An 18,064-nucleotide genomic window follows, 5' to 3' on the forward strand; every position below is an offset into this window, starting at 1 on the left:
TGTGCTTGGCTTTGCTCCCGTTGCCAGAGCACAAACCAAGGTTCGATGAAAACGGAGTGAAATCGACAGAAGATTCCTTTACAAGAATTTGGCTGCATTGCGGCCTTAAGCTTTGTCAGATGTATCGAGTTCAATAAGTGCAATAAAAGGAGAAAGATCTGTTGAACGCAGACCAAATGGATTCATGTTTCATAACTTATTCATACATGTTTGTGTGCTGTGCTGTTGTGCTGGAAGCGGCTGCAGGCATCCAGTTGCTGCCAAGCACAGTTACAAAAATCATAGCACTTTTAATCCTGTGATTTCTCCAGGAGACAAAAAAATACTGATATAATTTAAGTCAGGATAAGGCTAATTTATTCTGTCAGTTTTTACTGTAACAGACCGAAACTGAAACCTTTCTGACACTGATGTTTTTAAAATATCTGTTTTCTTTTCCTTTTGTTTGGTGTTTGGCTTGAAAAAAACACACCGAGAAAAGTGATTTCAGATCAATTATGATTGACTATAGGATAGTAAGTGTGACTAAAATAGGTGGTATTTTTTTAAAAGAGCTGTTCTCTTATTTTTCTGTACGCTTTCTTGACTTTATCCTTATTTTAAATCATTTTGATTTCCAGTTTTATAATTTGAGTGGTTTGCAGGACACGTGGAAGAAGGCTGTTTCAAACAGTCACCCTCATATGACATTAGTGTGTGTGTGTGTGTGTGTGTGTGTGTGTGTGTGTGTGTGTGTGTGTGTGTGTGTGTGTGTGTGTGTGTGTGTGTGTGTGTGTGTGTGTGTGTGTGTTTAAAAGCCGGGATTCTTTTGAAGCTATTAAAAGGTTGCAGAAACCAAATAACAGAGTGCAGAATTTCCCTCACACAAAATCATTGCTGACTAAAAAATTGTAAGCAGGATTATTTAGACTGCGGTTAAATTAACGGTCTGGTATTCGGGAATGATTTTGAAATAGAAATAGAAATTTGTGTTCCTTTTGTAATATATTAAGGTCTACTGTAAATTTAAATTTTAAAATTAGTTTAAACCAAAACAGCAAAATAACATTTAAATCATTCCAGGTAAGTTTTTATGGGTTTTCTTTTCTCCTGTAAAATACATTTATATATTATATATTATAGCGTTTTTTATAATCCTTATCTGACATGGTGTTCACGTCACAGGTTCGTAACTAACAACATCAAATTCTCACATTAGCAATATAACTTATTTATTATCATTTATTCCTTTTCGTCTGTTTGTACAAAATTATTATATTATTTATATTACAAATAAAATGTATAGTAACAGCCTTTAATATATTTAATATATTTAAAAATTTGTATTCATACATATGTAAAGCAGACCCTTTCTCATCAGTTCTCATCACTGTGAAATCTCAGCTTATCTCAGCTGCCTATATTTAGGCATTTTACAACAAATAATATGTTTGTTGTAAATATATTACATATATTGTCAGGAATATCAATGCGTTGTCACAAACATCCCTGTTGGGAGGGCCTGATATTATTCAACTTTGTGAATAAGAAATTTGGACCAAAACCCCAAGACAGATGGTTAAACGTGACAATAATAACACATCAGATTTTCTTGGCAGTCCTTTATACTGTGTTAGATTAAACTGTTGGCGCTAATACATTTGGCCAAATACAATAGTTGCTCCAAAGCTAGCACTGTGGAGGGGTCCCCCAGGGTTCGTATGTTGGCCTTGTGCAGTTTCTTCTCTGGAACAGCATCTGCTTTGTTCACTTCTCTGAAGTAGCATCCCTCAGATCACATATCTCACCACTATACTGATCTTAATAGCTTGAGCCTACGGCCCTCTGATACACACAAACACCCGCAGAGACACTATCACAGAAGCTCAGTTGGTCACTCTCTCACGAAGGGCACACAGACACAGATAATCGAATGGGTTGTGCAACACCGGTGATAAATCTGTTGAAAGAAATGACCTACTGTAAAGGAAAGACCAAGATCTCCCAGCTTGGGTGCTGGTTAAATGTGTGTACGTGACAAAGAGAATAAGTTGCTGAGTTAGGCGTTTACTTAGCACCCTATTTACTTTAGGATTACACACAAGAGTACAGCATCCATACAGTAAGTCTGTATGTCTGTGCACGTGTACTCCAGTACATGTGCGTGTTCTGCAGGAATTGATCCTTTATGATACTCCGATTGTACACTGAATTGACTCGGTTTATTTGTTATTTGTATGCTTAGAACTGTTCTATATGTGTGCCTATAAGGTTGCATGTGTGTGCAAGTATTAATGCATGTGTGTGCCTGCACAGGGAGAGAGGTTTTACATGGTCAGAGGTGTTGCTGCTAGAAGTCTATGGCTGTGCTGGAGAGCCAGATTGTGTGAGTGCAGTGTATGCGGGTGGTCACATGTGTGTTTGTGTGTGTATGCATTGCGTGGAGAGAAGCTGAGTGACAGGTTTTTGTTTTAGTTTTTTTGAAGCCTGCCACTGAGACTAGCATCAAACACCACCTCAACTCTTTGCCCTTCTCTAATCTCACACACATGCACACACACACACAGTGTGCTCAAACTCACACATGATGTGATCTCACACACACACACTCCTGTTACAGCTCAGACTCCCTTTTACTTCCCTGAGAGCTAGACTGAGATCTTTTAAATACAAGAATAAAAATAACAAACAAAAAAAGATCCGACGCTCCTCCTGCAGGTATTTTACTCCCTTTTCACTGCAGTCAGTTCATCTGTCTGATGCATCTGTTCAACAAAGGAGACACACACACACACACACAGGTTGGGTTGTCAGTTATCTGATGTAAGGTCAAAGAAACAATGTACAATGTGGGCAATAATTATTTGATCATTTGTAAGTTTGCTTAATTAGAAAGAATGAACAGTCTCTAATTTTTAAGGTATTTGCATTTTAATGGAAAGAGACAGAATATCAACAAAAAAGAACACAATTACATAAAAGTTAGAAATTGATGTGCATTTTCTCCTACAAACCAACAAAGACTCTGGATCAGATTCAGTTTCTTCCATTCCAACCTCTCCACCACCATGGGCAAGACCAAAGAGTGGTCAAAGGACGTCAGGGACAAAACCGTAGACCTGCACAAGGTTTGAAGGGGATACAAGATCGTCAACAAGCAGCTTGGCCAGATGGTGACAGCTATTGGTGCGATTATTTGGAAATGGAAGAAATATAAAACAACCATCAATCACCCTCAATCTGGAGATCCATTTGAGATTGTACAGGACAACTTCAACACTTTGAGCCAATGGACCATAAAATCTTGGAAGAGAACCTCCTTTCCGGGTTGTGGACAGGTCTTTCAGCATCACAATGACCTGAAACATATCATCAAGGCAACAAAGGAGTGGCTAGAAGCACATTAAGCTACAGACCTCAATCCTGTAGAAATCGCTAAAATGGCACCTGAGATGTGTGCAAACCTGGTATCCCACTACAGAAACTTCTTACCGCTGTGCTTGCCAGCTAGGGTTTCTCCACCAAGTACTATGTCATGTTTTGTTTGCGGATCAAGTACTTTAATTTATAACTTTTAATGTAATGTGTAAAAAAAACTTAATTCAGCAGGGGATTAAATAATTATTTCCCTCACTGTAGATTAAAGCATTTAGTGTAATAAGACCAAAGAACTACCATTAAGTAGTTAGTCTAGACAAAGTAAAAATAAAATGCAATAATTGCCTGAGTAAACATCCTATAATTAAACAAACACAAGTAAAAACAGACTCATGCATATTTAGACGATTGCTAATGTTTGAGGTGTGTCTGAACTGAAGGCCTTGGTGCATATGACCTAGTTTACTTGATGCCATAGATCTCAAACAGGATGTTGAAAGTAAGAAAGACTGTCTTTGGTTAAAATATGTGTCAGGGAAATTCCTTTGTGACTCACACTGAGTTGGTGTCGGTTTATTATAAATTGGTTTGGTAAAATACCACCCTCTGGTCTCCTTAGTTGGTATTAGATTTCTGGGCAAGGCGGGAGGGGTGGATGAGAGGGATGGAGAGTGGGCGTGGGTGTGGGGAAGACAGGTTGTCACCCCTGCCCTTTATATTGAGATACAGTCTGGCTGATGACACTGACTCATCCTTGCTTTCCAAGCTCTCCTCTTTCCTCTTAGTAACCTCCGTCATGGCTTCTGTTCTCACCACACCCAGCGTTGCACATGCCACAAAGTGTGCTGCAGGTCTACACAATCCCCATTAGGCATTTTTGTTAGAGTTTTTTTTTTTTTTTTTTAATCTGGGTCAGGAGCCAAATGAGAGTTATGGGAATATGAAAAAATGCCTCTCAACAATGTCTATTATTACTATTGCCTTTTCTTTTTTAACAGAGACCCAAAGTCTTCCTGTATTCATGCTATGTAAGGACAAAATACACCATTGCCTGTAGATATGTCCTTTTACATGCTAAGTGAGGGAATTGCATCAGTTCTCCACATGATGCAACCCATGCTGCAGATAAGCAAACATAATAGTCTGAAAAATCTGTCTGGGCTCACAAAGAAAAACATGTTGAAAATATGAACTATCGACCACGCAGCCGACTGTTCCTTTTTCTTTTTTTAATTCAGTGCTGGTCTGCCTTTGTACAGTTTAGAGACATGGGATCCTGAGGTAATAGCGATACGCCGGCTTAACAACTTTTGGCTTTTTAGCAGTGTTAGCAGATTAATGAACAGCAGTGTTGGTGTCTTAGTCTTCCTATTGTCGGTGAACAACTTCGTTCCAAATTAAAACATATCAACACTGATTTCTGAGAGATTTTCTGGTTTGGTGACCACTTCAGGCACGAACATGAGGTTCATATTTGTGGTTTTAAAGAAGATGTCTCAGCAACTCTAACTTTAGCCTCTAAACCAGTCACCAGTTTAAAATTTTAATTGGTCTACTGGCTTGGCTATTGGATGACTAAATACTGGCAAAGCAAATACACCGTCCCATCAGCCACGGCTGTACTTTGTTCAGTTCTAATAAGTAAATGTTAGCATGTTGATACATTGGATTAAGATGGTAAACAAGGCTTGTTGGCACCATCACGTTTAGCACACTTTTCCCACCAACTTGAAGACAAAATTTGATCTTTTGCGTTTCATATCAGAATTTACTCTCCTGCCAACTATATCGCTAAAAAAACACTAAAATGAGATTTTACTGATTGAGATCTCTTGCAATTAAGTGTAAGCCAAAAAGCAGAGGTTAGTCACCACAGGCAGGAAACATCATGAAGTAAACTGTACTGACATGCCATTCATATCCATAACTTTATGACCTTGATCATGATTGTGCCGCTGTGCATACACTGGGAGTTAGCCAGAGTAAACATATATTTGGCTGTGCTGCCACAGCTCATTGAACTGAGTTAAATACCTGAAATAACTCTAAGTCACAACTAAATCACTAAAGCATGTCATGAGAATTTGATCAGAAGCATTTTTAAACTTTAAGGACACTTTTTGAGCATGTTTATGGGAAGCATTTGGTACAAGTTTTCTTTAGGAGTATACATGTTTTCTAAGCGGTGTGCACCTACAGAACATGCAGAGACAGTTAAACTGCTGGACTGGATGTCAGTAATGGAGGGTCTGTGTGTGTTTGGATAATTGCCTCATATGTCACAGGTAGACAGTTTCCCCCGGGGATAACTCCGGCCTTCCACGCCCCACCACCATAAACACAATATCAACGCAAATGTGCCGAGTACTCTATTTGCTTTTCAACTGGGAACTTGACTCCCGTACTTGGAGCGAACAGTCATGCACAGAAAAACGTTTTTCCAGTCAAATTAACTCAACTGTTAGATAAAAGAGAACACATTTCCAACTTGGCTCTTTTCATGCTTACATTTATGGACTTTCTAGTGTAAAATACATAGTATGTAATAATCTCAAAAATCAAGCAAACATCTTTCACTTGTTCTTATTTGCCATGTTACCCGATGGAAACTGCAAGCAGTTTGTAAGCCTTTCTTCAGAAATCTTTGAACCACAGGTTACCAAAGGTCACACTACAAATGATCGTGACATCAAAAAACTGTGTGAAGCACCTCTCTATGAACTTATTCTAAACGAGGCACACACATACTAGCGTATGACTCATACTTTGTTACCTACATAGGGATTCCTCTTGTTAGTGTGAATACTGGCACAATGCCTGGAGAAAGCATGTTTCATACCGTTATGATAAACAAGTGTAAGTACACTGGAGATCTTTACAGAGTTCTTCAAACCGAGTGGAGTTCAGAAAAGAAATTATTTATTTGTGAGTTGATTCTATTGTTGGGTTGGATTTAGTTGTCAAACAGAAGTAATTTACTAAATCATTTGAATACTATCATTACCTTCTTCTCACTAAACAAACAATTTTTGTACTTACACTTTCATAAGATGATACAGTAGTAATCACAATTACTGACTTATTTATGTATTGTTTTCATGTAATTGGATTCATTGTGTTTTGTGTTGTAGTGCTTTATACTATTTACTAGTACGTGTCTACACTATAGTATTGACTGGTCTGTTCATGCCCTTGGAAAACTGATCACATTATAACATGTCGTGAATAATTCAACTTTTGTGAATTTAAATTTGATGGTATTGTTGTGAACTTGAAACCACAGGATGCCTTAATAAGAGGTTACAGAGTGATAAGATTATTTTAGCCATTTGCTAAAATGGCTAAAACCTTGGGTGGCCTAAAGCTACGTACACACTGGAAGTGAGTCGCTCATTGCGCGTTGCTTTGATGCTCACAGCTGGTGGCTTTTATACATTCCAGGCTCTGGTTGTCCTGGTAACCTTCTAAAGTCCTTACTACCAGGTCATATGTCAGTCATTGGTATTCTTCACTCTCATTGGTAGAGAGTTGCTCCTCTGGAAGTTGAGAAGTTTATCTTCCCAACATCCCATCGCCAATGGATATTTATTTCTTCCATTGTTACCATGTTACAGCAAATTTGCAGAGGGGTTTGCAGACAAAGACGTAAACAAACCAAGGCAGACAAACACAGATTTTGTATATTATAGTAACACGGATATGGAAATTGATATCTCTAAGTGTATATGTTTTTAATGCAAAATTCTATATTTTAGTTTCTGTCCATGGGATTTGTATTGAAACATCTTCACTTGGTTTTTCAGACTGCTGGATCCTCACAGAGCTTCAGATAAAGGTTAAACTTTCTTAAGTAATTAAGTATGTTTACCTTCTACCGTTGCTACTTAATATAAAGTCTTTTTCCAAGACTTTATATTAACTTGTGTGCAAGACTTTGATTTTATAATGAGATTTATATTTTCATCTTAGAATATTTCACATATTTTTTATTTTAAATGCTGTCTTGTCTAAGTTCCTGAATTCTTCAAGTTGACCTTTGGCATCTAAGCCTAATGGACCCTTTTTAGGCATGAGTTATGCAGATCTGTCACTCCTAATCAATCACATTAGCAGGCTTCTGAAGAACCCCTTGGCATCAAATTTAAATGCACTTGGTAAGAATTTTCTTTTTTTAAACATGCAGGGTTAATATTGTGATGGGGCATACATTAACTTAACCCTAACCAGCAAGTAAACGCAACATTAGAAAGTGAGTAAAAAATTACTGAAGCAAAATTCAAAACTCAAAGACAGTTGATCTTCTAGCTGACACACGTCCACTCTCCAACTGTTGGACTTAATGGCTCTAAAATTCAAAAAATTGCTGTGGCTGGTGTATCAAAGCACAGACAATTGAAGACACCAGCTGCAGCGGCCAGAAAGCAATTTTTGTTGCTCTGGGGTGAGAACACACTGGCATTTTGCGACTTCGTCTTTGGATTATAAATATTGTAAATATTTCCAGCAAGAGAAAAAAATCAGCGAACCAGATAGGTCTGATGACTGAATATTTCTCAACATTGTGAAAATAAGCCAATAAAATGAAAAAAGTACCCCTATACAGAGCGTAGGCTTGTGGAAAGGCCAGTGAGTGATCATGATGGTGTGTCATGTGGGACGAATAAGGCAGCTGAGGACTTGTTTGAGGAAGGAAGTCATAGTACTTCAAAATAGATTTGGTTTGCTCGTATGGTTTTTATCTTTTAATCCTGCGTTTTTTTTCTGTGTCACACACACAAACACACACACACACACTCATACTCATGTGCCCAGGCAGCAGGCTTTGTGATGTGGTAGGAAGACCTCAGGAGGTTTGGCTTCTGATGATTTCTGGGAGCAGCACCAGCATGGTGACTTGATCCCTGCTCGGCAATTGGATTGGCCTGATCTGGCTGTGGCGATCCAGTTCTGCCTGGAGATTGAAGGGGGTGGGGGGTTACTCAATAAGAGAAGGAGTTTTTATTAAAAGGCAGGCTGGCTAGAGTTGATCAGGAGTTTGTGAGTGTGTATGTGGGTGTGCGTGTGTGTGTGTGTGTGTGTGTGTGTGTGTGTGTGTGTATATACATGTGTGTTTTGAATGGGGCTTTTTGTTCCAACGTGACTCACCATGTTCTAGCTACGGTTGGTGCCTAAAGGGAGAGGAGAAGGGGGGGTGAATGGCACACAAGAGAAATAGTTGATGTGGTTAAGTCATTAGGAAACTGCATGTTCAGTTGGCCTGTCAAGCTTCGGCCTTCTTATATGATGAATCAATACGCCAAATTCCTGCCTGTGAATGGGACGTACAGAGAGTTAAAGATGGATCTATCTTCTGCTGTCGCTGGCTTGAGGTCATCTAAACTTTTAGCCAACTCTTTGGCGGACTGGGTGTGCTAGTATGGCTAAAAAGTAACTTCGATGGGACTTGATCAAAGCAGATGGGCATGTGATTGCTCGCTTACTGACTATAAATTTGTTAGCAAAATTTCATTAAGCTGATGTACACAAATAACTTTTGTCATGGTTCTGATTGTTGTGTGAAAACATAAAGGAAGTCAGCAGGAAATGATTTCATAGATTCTTAGAAGCCACTGTTTGTTTGTTTAACATATCTTGGAGCTTTACTTCACTACCCTGCTCTCGACATAGTTATATGGGTTTTGTTGAAAACTCTTATTGTCAGATGATTCCCATCTAGAGCTGTGTGAGTGGAAAATAATCCAACATCCTGCACAGGGTCATTTGCTTGTGCTATTTTCATAGAGCCGAAGTGAAACCCAAACTTCTGGATTCTGTTTCAGAGGTACGAAAGCCTTCTTCAACTGACATTTGTAACTACATGTACAACTTTAAAAGAAGAGTTTCACTACAGTATTGTAAATGAGCTGGCGTTTACATACTGCTTTCATAGATTTTACGCTTGTTAAATCTGATATAATTAGCCATTTCTAGGGTCCAAAGTCACCTCCCTAAAATTAAATCAAACAGTAAGAGTTAACAATGGTGCATATTCTTTTGGCTCCACTGTGGCTGATCTCCCAGTTGGTGCAATAAAGTTTAACATCCAGACATCAAAGAAAATAAGATTTGGCTAAGTTCAAAGTTGGCAGGAAGTTAGCTTGCTAGTTTCTGGCTAAAGATGATAATACCGTGTACTGACTTAAATATCTCTAAAAAACTAAAGCATATATAGCTGTGATATCACTTTGGACATACGCAATGACAGAAAACTAATTAACAACGACATTTGGAGGGTTAGTGATGTTGGGCTAGTTGACATATAATGAGTGTTACCTGGTGGCTAGCTATAAAGCCTTGGTTATGCTAATATAAACACATTACCACAGGGAAGAAGTAGCGGCTTAATATGTCATCGCTTAACCAGCAGATTGACCACTTGAAAGGCTTTGCACACACATATTTACACACATATTGTGTCTCAGAGGATAAGACCGTATGGTCTGCTAATCAGAAAATCGTTGGTTTGATCCCTGGCCCCTGCAATATGTGCACTAAAGCAGCGGTCCCCAACCTTTTTTGCGCCACGGACCGGTTTATGCCCGACAATATTTTCACGGACCAGCAATAAGGTGTCGCGGATAAATACAACAAAATAAAACTAGTACCGGTACCGAAAAAAAGAAGATTTATTCATAACACACGTGAAAAGACCCAGGAAAACAGAGTTAACGATAAAAACGATAACAAAATAACGCTGAAAACCTATAAAAACCCTGAAAACCATACATTTCACACCTGAGCCTCAACTCTCGCGGCCCGGTACCAAACGACTCACGGACCGGTACCGGTCCGAGGCCCGGGGGTTGGGGACCGCTGCACTAAAGTCCCAGTCATCCATTTTGTGATGTTCAGGTCGTGGGATAGGCAGTGTAAAGAGAGACATCCGGACCTCCCTTTCCCCAGCTAGCCCTCCAGCTCATCCAGGAAAACACGGTGGCATTCCCAGGTCAGCCGAGAGACATCAATCTCTCCAGCGTGCCCAGTGTCTGCCTTTGGGCCTTCTCCCGTTGGGACAACCTGAAACACCTGGAGGCATCATAGCAATCCTTTGATGTGGAGGAATAGCAGCTCTACTATAAGCCCTTCCCAAATGACAAATGACAGCCATCCTTCAGAGTAAGCTAATTTCCCCTGCTTGTATTTGTGATCTAATTCTTTCAGTCACTACCCAGAACCCACGGCTATAGGTTGAGGTACAGTACAGTAAGTGTCCATGGGCAATGCACTCAACACCATAATACCCATGTTGCATCCATCGGTGTGGCAGTGTGTCCTTGATAGTTAGAAAGTGCTTGGTGACGAGGTGAATATGGTTTCTAATAAAGAAAAAATGCTTTAAGTACCAGTCTATCCGCCATTTATATAGGCTGTCCAAACATACTGTAATATATCATTGTACGGCTCACTACATGCAGTCAGATTACATTTTAAAGAGCACCATTTCCTTTTATCTGCAGACCATTAACGGTAAAAACATGGCAGTGAATATAGAAAATGGCCAAGTTAAGCAGCACCGTGAAGAAGATCAAATGGTGTTGATTTTTTTAAGGGAAAAAAAACACGTTACAGTTACGACTCTGAATCTCTGTGCTGATACACTTTTAAAATTTGATTGGAGCAGTAGTTTTATTTTCTGTAATCCTTTAGTCAAACTCACAGTACTTCTGTTTTTGCCAGTTAGTTTCTGTTTTGTTTTTTTGAGAAAGAAAAAAGTTGTGTTGAGTTGAGAGCAAAACGTTGTACACGCCAAGGAAGTGACATCAATACTCCATATAAATATGCTAAAATATTGGAAATTAACCATGCGCCACCTTTTGCTTACACATTCATACACACACATATTACCAGTTTTTCTTAGACACTCCTCTTTGTTGTTAAGCACTCATTGTCACCAAAGTGTGAAAAAAAGTCTCTATTTGACGCCCACCCACGCCCACCTCTGTGGAGCCCTCCAAGAGGTGGTCACACACTTGTTGCCCCCTCCACCCTTCACTCCAGCGCCGTTTGCCATGGATGTTTCAAAACCATCTGACCTGCCTGTGCTAACGGACAGCTATTTTGGGAGAGGGATGGCAAAACCGTCTGCTACTCACAACGGCCGCTGTGAAAAAAATAGGGTTTGCTAAGAGGGAGGTTCTCCTGCGTATGTGTGTGTGTGTGTGTTCACAGCCAGCCATACCAGTGACTAAGTTCCATGTTGGGGTCATGTGTCGCTGTAGGCCATTGGGATTGCTGTTGAAACATGAGATATCTTACTCTTGCAAAACTAAGACAGACTCTGAAATTAATTCCCCAGCAAGTACGTCTTGTCAATTTAGCCCTTCGCCCACATCATTATCTTGGTTTTATGAGGGCGTTTTATTTCGGATGTTTTATTTCTTCACCCTCTGAGGTGCTGCCAGTGTGTACATGTTCGTTACCTCAAAAATGTCCATCCTACGCAAATTTTAAAATAAATTTCTTTCTTTAGACAGATAAACCACATCCCAATTGTGCCACTTTTAAAAGGAAACACCTCATAGTAATATAAGCATTCAGGCTCTTTTGGAAAGAGCCTGATCAACAGGTTGAGCAATGGAACATGCCAGTAGGTGAACATGGCTCTCTACTGCTTCTGTAAAATCATCTCGCTCTGTGGGACTTGACAAGCACAACACTGTTTCCATGAAGTAGTTAGGCTGAGTAAAATATAAATATAAATAGAAAGCATTGATTTGCTTCCTATATTTAAAGGTAAGAGAGAATTTATTTTTAAAAATAAGGGGGAAGTTGCTGTAACAGCGGCTAAAACATTAAACATAAACCTATAAAGAAAAAACTTAAAGAAGAAAAGCTGAAGAAAATGATGGAAAGAGTACACCATATTAAATACTGATACTGGCAGCAACATGGTGCAGTGAAAGACTGGAAAGTTGTGTAACTTCTCTAAAAACAGCATTACTGAGACAGTAGCCCAACAATCAAAGAGTTTTTATTTCTCAAGATAAACTTCCAGAGAAATACAGAATTTCATCATCTACAGTGCATGTATCATTAGGATTCAGAGACCTGGAAAATCTCTGTACCTAAGGGAACAGGCTGAATATCAGTACTGAACGCTGGCTGTGATCTCCACATTGAAAACAGACACAAGTCTGTAGTGAAAATCTCTGCAGGAGCTAAAGAAAACTTCTAAAAACCATTGTCAGTGAGCACATTTTTTCCCTCACAAATCCAAGTCAAAACTTAACCATCCAATGAAGAAAAGTCATACATAAACAAAATGCAGCAATGCTGCTGCCGTCTCTGGGTGGAAGCTAATTAAAGATGCACTGAGACGAAGCGGAAAACTGTCCTGTGGTCTGACCGATCATGGATGTCCTGTGCTCTGGGATAAAGAAAAGGACCTGACAATATCAAATTATTCTTTTTGTAGTTTGTTAAGACATTTCACAACACAACACTGGATCATTCTCGCACGACATCATGCACAGATCCAGTATCTGATTTAAATAAATAATTTTTTTTTTTTAAAGGGATATCTCATAGAAGCTTTAAATTAAAAAAAATTTGATGCAGTTTTGACTTAAATTTCTAATTTTTCTCTTCTCTCTTCCATTTCTTACACCTTTCACAATCTCTGAAGTGAAGTTATCACACATTACCATTTTCTTCCCCAGCTGCAGCAGATGTGCAGTTAACTAAGAAGACAGATTGTGTGCCAAATTATAGAGAAACAGCTTGTGTTTGGTGATATTTGCTGAGTTATTTGAAGCGTTGCATTTGAAATTACCTGCCACTTCAAACAAAGAAAAACAAGTTCATTTTTGCTCTTCTCCTTCTGTAGCACCTACTAGTACTGCGACTGCAACTTTATGTCATCTACACGCATGACAGGGATAACACGGTGGGGAAAAAAGGTGTGAGTAGCGTCTGCAGGCCGGCTCGCTGGGTGAAATCACTTCACGATATGTTGATTGAGTATCATCTGTCATCAGCTGGAGGAACTCTAGGCTTCAGGACATATTATGTATGAAACTTTCTTTTTGATTTCATTAATAAGTGAAGGTGCTGGAATCCTGTTCGTAATCGCACAGGCCCATGTTCTCGTCTGTTTGGGAACACTGAGCAGAAGCCACCACGCTTGGTACTGAAATTAACTTACACATTTAGCCAGGTACTGAAAACTTATAAAACTTTACAGATGTTGCCAAATGGCCTCATTCTAAAGGATATTTGAAACTTGACATGAACTTTAAGCAGAATTGAGCATATGTGAAAGAGAAATGAAAGCAGAATAGTGTGACATTTTCTGCTTTCCAACGATTGATTCATGTAGAAGAAAATTCCATAAAAGAAGCGTGTATTTACTTACATGGCTTTAAATAGATCCTGTTCCACTTCACACTAACATTTTGCAATCCATTCGCCTGCAATAAGATTTTCAACCTACTCTCAGGGTGAGGACATTATACATTAAACACTCCCTCACACACACAAAGTGTGGGCCAGTTCCTCCTACTATTTCTCTTAATGTGTCCCTTGTGCTGGAGGTGTGTAGCTGCCAGCATTGTTCACTGGCTACGCTGGACTCTAACAGCTGTGTGTATTTACCGATGATAAACACACAAGTTGCTGCAGACATTTTAGCCCTGTAACTGTGTTTAGTAACTGGTAACCTTGATTTTTTTTTTTTTAATATAGGAAATGAAGAGTAATATGAAAAGTTTGTAGGTGTGCTTTTGCTGTTTTTCTTTTTTTCTGCAGCTGTCTTTGTATCTGTTCAGTATCTGTCAGAAAACAGCACAGATAAGGCGTGCCTGCATGTTTGCACATCCAAGACTGGTCCCACTGGGCTGTGTGAGCAGTTCCTCCAGTGCAGCTCCGGGGTGTGGATCACAGGCTGTGCGACGGGGCCTCCTGATGCAGCTTCTGGGTCAGGCAGTTAGGAATTATTGGTAAGTCTGGAGATACAGCTCCAGGGTTGGGCTCATTGACTCTGTGAAAGGGTAGTTACTTGGGTGGGGCACATCACTGGCCTCCCACACTTAAACTGCTTAAGTTTTTGTTTTGTTTTGCTTTGTTTTAAATATGATGTGCTGGATCACTGGCAGGTAAAAAGGGCTTTTTTCCCTCCTCACTTTTGCCTGTGAACTCATCAGATAGGTGCTTTCCCAAAGCTCAGTTTGGGCTTAAGGGCTCATGAGAAGATTAAACAAATGAGAGTGAATTATTGCTCAAAAATATTAGCTACAATAAAAAAATAAAGAGAATTTATTAAAATTCTGCAAAATCAGAATGATAATTCATCCTGCCAACGCTCTGCTTGTATTTCCGAGCCCATTCTTTTATTCGAACTCGAATTTCAAAGCATTTTTAAATATGCTGTGTTTGGAGCTGTTAATAATTTGGTGGAGTTGGGGGAGATTTAAAGGAATTTTGTGGTTTGCCAAACTTTGCCTAGGGAAACAAAACTCTCACAAACACTCACAGATTCTTTAGACATGACTAATAGTGATATCAACACATACCAGATAAGGTACTGTATAGTGCTGCAGTTAAAGAGGGTATATTTTAGAACATCTCCGGCTGCAGCATTTGTGTCATTCCTCTTTCTCAGAATAAAAAGGAGAACTTTTTTTTGTAAAGTGAAAGTGCAGCAAAGAGCAGCATTTACCATAGCTTATCATAACATTTGTGAGAGGAGTGCATTTCATATGCAAGGAATGTCTGACTCATTTTTCCTGTTTGTGTGCGCTTGTCAGTTATATCTTCAGAAAAGCTGATCTAAACAAGATTACTTAGATCATTTACACGTCTCTTCTCCCCACGGAGCTCAGGGGACTGTTTTTTTAGCTGTCACTTTGCATAGACAACGGAGGCCTAACTACCCAGTTTTACATAGCAGTTGAAGCCTGATAGCACGCTTTCTTGGATAAGCTTCCTGCTTTAAATAAGCTCATGTGTTTTATGCTGTAAACCATTCATGAGTTCTTCAGCACTTTCAATCGTGGCAGATTGCTCATCGTAAACGGAAACGACAATATTTTGTAACCATTTTTTTTTATGGAGAACTCGAAGCAGTCAAATGAATCATACTTGTACTTATCTGAACTTTATTTGAAGTTATCCTGCACGTAAAAATGCACATGTGTTCCCTCAGATGTGCCTTTTGCATTTTTATACTTGTAAGGTTGACGATGTTCAGTGCAGTTCACTGTAGTTTATTTTTAATTGGTCCCACATGTACAATGTCAGAGCACCAAATTTGTATTATTCCACAGGTTAAAGTAGTCCGTAAAAAATACACTGTTTACTCCTGTTTGGGTATCGTCTGCCGAAAGCAACTGTGCCCAGCCGTGTCGGGACATTTAATACATTAACACTGTTGATCATTTAAATTAAACGTTATACAGTAAATATTCTGTGCACATGGACAAAGAGACAGTTAATTTTAGTGTTAAACAAACTTTATTCAGCATTTTACACAACCAGAAACAAATCATTTGACAAACTTTATTTTACTTCACTTTTTTTAATATTACATTGTCTTACATTTGTCAAGGCCATTATCAATTATCAAAGGACTCAGTCTCTGCAACGCTGTCTGCATCTGCCTCAATTCATCCTCCAGTTCTTCAATTCAATCTACACTTAGCCATGTCCACGTATAGGCCTGGGATTCAAAACTTCTTCACTCTATTTTCTCTGGGCCATCAGCACAGCACCAGACAATCCCCCCTTTTCATATCTCTCCAGCAGATGAACTGTCTAACCTTGTGTTAGTGAGCATTACTCTAATTTAAAGTTCCCTTGACGGACTATGGCCAGCTGCCTCGGGGCAATGGCTCTCAACGACACTATCTTGTGATGGGATTATACAGACACATGCACACATATGTCCTGTTTACCCCTTTCTGCTCAGCTTGATTTCACCAGTTTGCTCACACTTTTCAAGCTTTTTTCAGCTAGATAGAAAGAGAAGGGGAATGTTCAGGAGTAAGCTTGAGAATCATCTTTTCACTTCTCTTGTCATTGTGGAATTCAGATTTTTTTTAGCCATTTTAACACTCACAGAAGCACTTGAACAACCTGCTTTTGTATGCAACTCGCAGTATTTCCCCTGTATTAACCTTACTGGACTCCAAAACAGTTGCAACAGTTGCAAAGATTTGTTGTGATAAATAATCTTATCACTGAAGCTAATATATGGTGACGCGCAACTTTGGTTGATGAGACTATAGCAAGTTTTACACATAAATTCCAGATAATGTTGAGAGAATCAGGTCTGCACTTTGTACAGTTGGCTTTTCTCACATGTGACAGATGCATAGTGACACTTGAAATGCATTGTGCAGTTTACGTTTGGCCGAAGAGTGGCGACTGGATAGACTGCGCAGGAGGCAGGACGTGATGGAAACTCACTCTGTGAATCACACATGTGTTCATTTGGACTTTACTTTCTACAAGGAGGCTGCCTGGGTAATGTCTGGTCCAACTGATATGGATATTTCCATTCTAATATTCAGCTCCGCTGGTTAATGTTAGAAAAGTTCGATGCTACAATGCATTTGAGAAACTGGCATATCTCTTAAATGAAGAAATATTCCCTGTAAGATCTAACATGGAGGTAGCCGTCATGATTTTGACAGTTAAATGACAAGTTTATCAGCAAGACACTTAAAAGAGATCGTTAATGAGACAAAACACAATAAAGCTTCTGTGATCAACATACTTGAGTTTATTTCTGCATGACTGCAGAAGCATGTAGAAGCGACGGGTTGAATGTGTAGAATACAAGCCCTCCATTCTCACTGCGAGACATCAGACCCTCAAGGTGAGACATTTATAGGACACAACAAGAAATTCAAAGGCTTCATTCTTGAAAAACATGCAGTGTTTTGCACTTCCTCTCCCTCCCGGAGATAACGTTGCTATCCTCAGGGAAAGCAGCTGATTTATTGACAACACACCACCGCAGCTGAAAGTTTTAAAAGCAGGGGATTTTTTTTTTAACTTGAACATTTTATGGACTTTGAACCACGAGACACAGCGTGGCAAACGAGATGGAGACCTCATGACTCCCAACAGACAGGACAAGCGGGGAGGGATCGTCTCCCCCATCAGCTCTCTCTGTGGGACGCTTTTGTTCGATAAGATGTCATGCACCACACCCGATTTAAGTCATGTGCTCCTCATTGAATAACGACCAACACAAGTCAACAAGGATGTGTTCGTGTGTGTGTGTGTGTGTGTGTGTGTGTGTGTGTTTGAGCCACTCGGTACATTTTGCGCATGTTTATTGTTTAAGGTCATATCGTCCATGTTGTGCTTGCATATCTCCGTGTATGTCCAAGTGCATATTTCTTTGCTGCGTAGCCAAAGTATGAAAGAATGTGCTGGACTGGAGAGAAGATGCTGTGTCCCTGTGAGTGGGTGTATATGGTCTGGGTCAAGGCTTTTTAGTACATTAAGACCTTAACTCTGCTCCAGGGGACTCTTACTCCCCACCCACGCCTCCATTTATTAAACTCTGGACCACATCAACATTCCTGGGATTAGACACAAACCATATAGCTACGCATGCACTCGCTATATATTATTGCTGTGAGATACATTCATATATAGCCAGCATGAAACTGTTGGTCAGCCCTCATGTGAGAGCTTAATAGGGTCTTTTCAGATACGG

The 18,064-nt window shown here is 39.5% G+C and overlaps 1 long non-coding RNA gene across 3 annotated transcripts in view; it reads right to left on the reverse strand.

Moving 5' to 3' along the window:
* Positions 1–1,230: 1,230 nt before the first annotated feature.
* The window catches only part of LOC116320736, a 34,365-nt gene continuing 17,531 nt past the window's right edge, over positions 1,231–18,064 (reverse strand). The window contains exons 2-5 of one of the 3 annotated variants that reach the window (XR_005613393.1): positions 8,158–8,308; positions 3,213–3,338; positions 2,994–3,098; positions 1,231–2,744 (exon numbers count right to left, since the gene is read on the reverse strand). This is a non-coding gene — a long non-coding RNA (uncharacterized LOC116320736). Of the gene's footprint in view, positions 2,745–2,954; positions 3,099–3,212; positions 3,339–8,157; positions 8,309–18,064 lie in introns of all 3 variants that reach the window. The other 2 variants (XR_004199473.2, XR_005613394.1) reach the window with 2 other exon arrangements.

This window comes from Oreochromis aureus, linkage group 6, assembly GCF_013358895.1.
Source record: "Oreochromis aureus strain Israel breed Guangdong linkage group 6, ZZ_aureus, whole genome shotgun sequence".
Classification (NCBI taxonomy): domain Eukaryota; kingdom Metazoa; phylum Chordata; class Actinopteri; order Cichliformes; family Cichlidae; genus Oreochromis; species Oreochromis aureus.